Here is a 5340-nt window from a genome sequence, read left to right as displayed (position 1 = left end):
TGAACTTCAGATTCTCCTGTCTCTACTTTCAGATCTCTTTGCTTATATGTTTGTGCCATTGTGTTTGATCAATGTGGTACTAGTTATCATTCATAGGAAATCATGCTAGCTACATTTCTTGACCTGACAAACATTGTAATTCAGAGAAAAACGAAGTCATTTTGGCTATAACTTTGATTTATTATTTTATTTATTTTTTTTATTTTATCCCATTCATAAAGCTTTTTATAAATAGACTCACTAAGATACATATTCAACCAATAAAGATTTAAAATCTGGGAACCATGGTACACACTCTTTATCTTAGTACTTCCAGTTGTGGGTCAGAGGCAGGCAGATCTCTATGAGTTAAGGGTCATTTTGGCCCACATAGTGAGATCCAGGACATCTATGACTAAAGAAAACAACTGAGTGCCATACAGAGATGCAAGGATCCTGAAGACCCCAGTCCCAACTTGTACACCCACATCAAGCACAGATCGTACATCTGTGAAGAAAGTAACACTGCAGAAGAGGGGGCAAAAGTAATGTAAGAGTGAGAATACCTGGACATCTTCTGTAAAATAGTCTCTCCTAGAAATGGCTGCATAAACAGGACCAGGGCAGTGGCAAAATCAAATGGACATGCTAACATCAAAGGGATAAAATTTTAGGAATTCCACCCCTAGACAAAGAACTACAGGCAATTAAAAACTGCTGGGGTAAGAAGAATTACCCTGTCCTATATGATCCCCTTTATTGGTTGACCAATGCAGAGCAGACAGGCCTGAAAACATATACAAAAAAGAACATTAAAAACTGACTCAGTTTATTTTTATATATTTAGGGATATATGTGGATGTGTGTAACAATAATAATCAAAGAAAGTGAGGCTGTCAACGTGAATAGCAAGGAGTTTTGAAGGATTTAAATTTAAGAGAGACGAGTTTGAGGTTGGAGACGGAATGGGGAAAGTGATCTAATTCTAATTCAAATTAAAAATTATTTAGAAATAAAACATGAAAAATAAAAGTAATAATTTTTTCAGTACTTGTATAGGTGAATTTCTATTTCCCATGACAGTACATGAATACAAGTCTTGTGGTCATTGGCAGGAAATAACAATGAAAGTTAGCTGGAGGATATGATTGCGGCAGCGGTGGTGGTTATACTGATGATAAGTAAATAAAAATTCAGCTCAGTATATTGGCTGTGAATACTGTCAGTATGGCAAGAGCAAGTTTCCTGGACTTATACTATCCAAAATCAATGCTGGAGAAGCTGATATTGTAGCTTGCACTGGAAATGAAACTATGCCTTTTTCTTTTTTCTTTTTTTTTTTTTTTTTTGTTTGTTTTTGTTTTTGTTTTTTCGAGACAGGGTTTCTCTGTGGTTTTGGAGCCTGTCCTGGAACTAGCTCTTGTAGACCAGGCTGGTCTCGAACTCACAGAGATCCGCCTGCCTCTGCCTCCCAAGTGCTGGGATTAAAGGCATGCGCCACCACCGCCTGGCAAACATGTCTTTTTCTTTTTTTTCTTTTTTCTTTTTTTTTAGATGGAAGTTTTATAATTATATTTATGTACAGAAAACTCAGCAGTACATTTAACCCAGTTTAGTGGCGAGTTCTTTGGCCTTTGCCTTTTCCAGCTTGGCAATTCTAGCCACAGATTTAGGACCCAGGACGTTGTCTCCCCAGTGGCGGCGGAACTCATCATATCTGTCATTGTAATTGGTCCTAATAGCTTCCACCAGCTTGGCCAGAGCACCCTTGTCTTCCGAGTTAACCTGTGTGAAGGCAACAGTAGTGCACGTCTTCCTGTGGACCAGCTGTCCCAGCCTAGCCTTTCCCTTGATGATGCAGTAGGGGACCCCCATCTTGCGACACAGGGCAGGCAGGAAGACCACCAGCTCAATGGGGTCTACATCGTGGGCAATCACCATCAGCTGAGCCTTCTTGTTCTCTACCAAAGTGGTGACTGTATTGATGCCCGCTCGAAGGACAGGTGGTCTCTTAGTTGGGACATCCCCTTTGCCGGCAGCTTTCTTCTCAGAACGGGCCAGCAGCCTCTGCCTCTTTTCCTGCTTGGTCTCTGGCCTTACTTGTGGGCAAGTTTAAGCAACTGGGTAGCTGTTTGCCGGTCCAGGGCCTGGGTGAACTGGTTAATGGCAGGAGGAACTTTGAGGCGCTTATAGAGGATGGCCCTCTGCCGCTGCAGCCTGATGTAGCGAGGCCATTTGACGAAGCGTGTGAGATCTCTCTTGGGCTGGATGTCCTGCCCAATGCCGAAGTTCTTAGGCCTCTTCTCAAACAAAGGATTCACCACCTTCTTCGCCTCCTGCTTCTTCACGACAGCGGGGGCCGGGGCCACCTTCTTCCCCTTGGCCTTCTTTCCCTTGGGCATCTTGCCGGGCTGGAGGAGAGAGAAAGAAAAAGGGGATTGTGGGTAATATGTAAGGAGCTTCCGCCTTTTTCTAACCCATGTACTCAGACAGGGATAAGTGTTTCCTGCAGATCTAGACCTGTCTTATTCAAAGACAATATTCTTCCAGTCCACTCATTGTCTACTGACTAATCTTTAACTGCTTCTTTTTTTTTTTTTTGTAAAAATACCACTTTGATTCCTGATTTCTTATGTCAACTTGCAATTTGTCATCCCCACAGTTACACTTCTGCCTGCCTGCTGTCAACTCTGCTGAAAAGCCATTGTATCGGCATGGTTTTTCTTAACTTGAGGATTTTGTTCTTCCTTGTAAGCAACATGTCACAACCAGAGTTTTCTGACAAATATAATTCAAAAAGCAACCCTGGTTTATTTTGATTCTTCCTTTCATTGAGCATGTCTATGGATCCTTTGCATCAATGTCCAAATGTCTACTATTATATCTTCTTTTTTGTTTTGACACAAAAGATCTAACAGTGACATTTTACAAAATTTCAAAATACCCTTACAATTGTTTTCTTTTGAATTAGGTCTTGAAATGAGGGAGATATAGGTAAAGGTATTTTGAGTTACTTCTATGTCTTCATTGTGATGAACAGAGATTTTCTTGCTCTTTACACCACTGCAACACAATACATGGAATCAGTGGGAAAATAGAAAAATGGAAAAGGTGCAATGGGACTAAAAGGGGTATTTGATTGGCTTCTGACTTACCCCATCTAGCACATGAACATATGCACACATACACACACACATCTGCACACACACAAACCACTTCATTATGTAATGCTTTTTGTTACACAGTCAAAAGTAGAAAAGGTTAGCCTCCCACTCTGCATTCTCTTTCCTCTGCTTCCCCAATGCTGAGATTAGAGTTGCACTTCTAACCTCAATACTAGTCAACTTTGGTAAGTGCTCAGGTGAATTGAATCTGCTTATTTCTCTATAGAGAAAAGAATGTCTGACCTACACAACTCATGAGATAGATTTAAAAGAGAAAAGCCTGAACTTCATCTGAATTTTTCTTTTTGATTAAATGTTCCTGAGAATGAAACATTATAATGAATTTTTTTGGCTCTTGAAAATCAAACTAAAGGGAATGGTTGATCTTCCTTGGCTTTTCTAAGTTGTTTAGGAACCAATTTTCTATCAAAATTCTTTGGACTGATATCTGCATAGCCTAAACACATTAAACTCCTTTATAATTGACAAAAAATAAATATAAATAATATAGTGATTGAATATCACAACTGCTCTTTTAACTTTTCTTGAGATTATAAACAAATTTCCTGGGCAACTTTGGAACCTAGCATATATAACTGCCTGAAAGGAGGAGAGTTACATGGGATAATTTACACACAGAATATCAAATGATTGTACTTGAGGAATACATAAAATAGTCATAGCCTTCTGAAAGGTGTGATAGTGACACAGAAGCGATCACAGACATGAATACACTATCTTCTTCTAGAAAAGGTACCTTGCACACTGGACCAGAAGACCAGTTATTACCTTTACTAGAATCTCACTCATTGTGTGTCCATTACAAAATGTTGCATACAATTTCCTTATTTATAAAAATTGTACTAAGGGAAGAAATTGCAATACAAAGGTGGAGACATAAGCCAATAAAAATGATCTAACAAATGGACAGCTTAAAACTAACACATTTCTCTAAAATCTTGATATTAGGAGCATAAAGTTGTATAATTTTTTCTTATTTTTGTTTCAAGGATAAGATTTATGTAAGTGTCGGAGAAGGAAAACAAATATTCAAAAGCACTAAATTTAGTCACAACTTCTGACTTGCCCATTTAAATTTTTCATTAAAATAACTGAATGTGACCTGAGGGCCTGATGGCCAACTTGTCAATATGCAAGGATAATAAGCAGAAATAAGAAAATTCTTCAGTAACTTCACTATATTAAATGTCTAGATGTGTAAAATCATATTGCTTGTAGAGATTAGTAAATAGAACCATGTACGGTGAAGATATTAAGTGATCCCTTAGTTCCACATTTAAAAATTATTTTATCCCTAATATAAATGGATTGAAGAAGAAAATACTGAATAACACCAATTACCCACCACCTAGTTTTTACCTTACACTTGTGGAAACTCTACATGGAGCATGTTCATCTTAATTTTACTGGTGAGAACATTGCAGAGCAGAAATTTTTAGATCATTTGTTCTGGAACATTTCATCTAAAGCTAAGCAGTTAAAATTGTGTTCCAGAACAGATCTATCTGGGACAAAATCTCAACTAAATTTTGCTACTAAAATCCTCTCTACTTATTTGTTTTTATTGTATTTTTTAATTTTTGTTTTTGTTCATATGTATGTATATGTGTTTCGGCGAGTGCCTGCCATGTGCATAGGGTGTGGGTAGAAGACCATGTCAAATCTCTCTGGTGTAGGAATGACTGGCAGACATGAGCCACCTATTGTGGGTTTTGTGAGTTACTAGGGTTCTCTGGCAGAGCAATAAGTGCTCTTAAGTACTGACCCACTTCTATAGCCTGGCACCACTTTTAAAATGAAAGAAATAAAGCTTGGCTATAGTGTCCTTCTTTTTTTTTTAAGCCATATCAGTCATTTGTGATTCAAACAGTTGCTGCTCTCCTGGAAACTTTAAGTTTCTTACAAGTGGGACTGTTGTGTTGACAATGCGTTCAACTCCCTGTCATCATAAAGTCGAAACACTCCTATTTTCTGCAGCTTTTATCTTTATCCAATTTTTCACACAGATGCCGGTTGCATAAGCAATAGCTATTGCCATTCATTGCTCAGCAGATTCTTCCTCCAGTTTATGGCCTCGAGTACTCTCCATGTTTTTTAGTTATGGTCAATTTTATAAGAACTATAACACTGAATTTAATCCAGAAGAATGTTCATCCACCCCTTACAGCTCTGTGCT

At 38.3% G+C, this 5340-nt stretch overlaps 1 pseudogene; it reads right to left on the bottom strand.

Moving 5' to 3' along the window:
• Positions 1–1545: 1545 nt before the first annotated feature.
• LOC130863740 (60S ribosomal protein L7a-like) lies at positions 1546–2422 on the bottom strand (annotated as a pseudogene).
• Between the last annotated feature and the right edge of the window lie 2918 nt (positions 2423–5340).

This window comes from Chionomys nivalis, chromosome 21 (genome assembly GCF_950005125.1).
Source record: "Chionomys nivalis chromosome 21, mChiNiv1.1, whole genome shotgun sequence".
Lineage (NCBI taxonomy): Eukaryota > Metazoa > Chordata > Mammalia > Rodentia > Cricetidae > Chionomys > Chionomys nivalis.
This window is presented reverse-complemented; position numbering and strand designations above follow the sequence as displayed.